Genomic DNA, 581 nt, shown 5'->3' on the forward strand with positions numbered 1-581 from the left:
ACAGCCGAAGTCAAGACGATGAACAACCCAAAACCCTAAGCTTCAATGGCTAAAACAATCCACACACGTGGATCCGGCGACTCCTTCTTACTACCGACGACCGAGATTGCCGGTGAAGAGAAGCCCCCCAGAAAAGCGCCCTGGCGGCTGGAGGCGAGATCGCCTTTCTTTCTTAGAAAGCGATAAACGGGAGATGGCACTAACGCTCAAACCTTCAGATACATTGTTGGAGTTGCCCTTACACGCGTCGGGTTGGAACTTGGCCACGGTTACCGGTACGTTTGGCTGGGTGGAGCTCGACCGCGTAGTGTGATCTGCCGGGAAAAACTTCAACCCAAGTTCACAACGGTTCGACTGCAGGCCGTGCAAAACCCGGGGCGTTCCGAGGTCGTCCGCGAGCCAGCCCGTTGCCCGATCGGTCGGCCGACCCGACCCACCCCCTCCCTGCCAGGATATCCCCCCCTGCTCGCCGTCTCCACCTATCACCCTCCTCCTCGCCTTCGCCGTCCCCCACTCCAGCCTCGTCGCCGGCGATGACCGCGTGTCCCCAGCCGCAGATCCCGTCCCCGCGCACATGAATC

Source organism: Triticum dicoccoides, chromosome 5B, assembly GCF_002162155.2.
Source record: "Triticum dicoccoides isolate Atlit2015 ecotype Zavitan chromosome 5B, WEW_v2.0, whole genome shotgun sequence".
NCBI lineage: Eukaryota > Viridiplantae > Streptophyta > Magnoliopsida > Poales > Poaceae > Triticum > Triticum dicoccoides.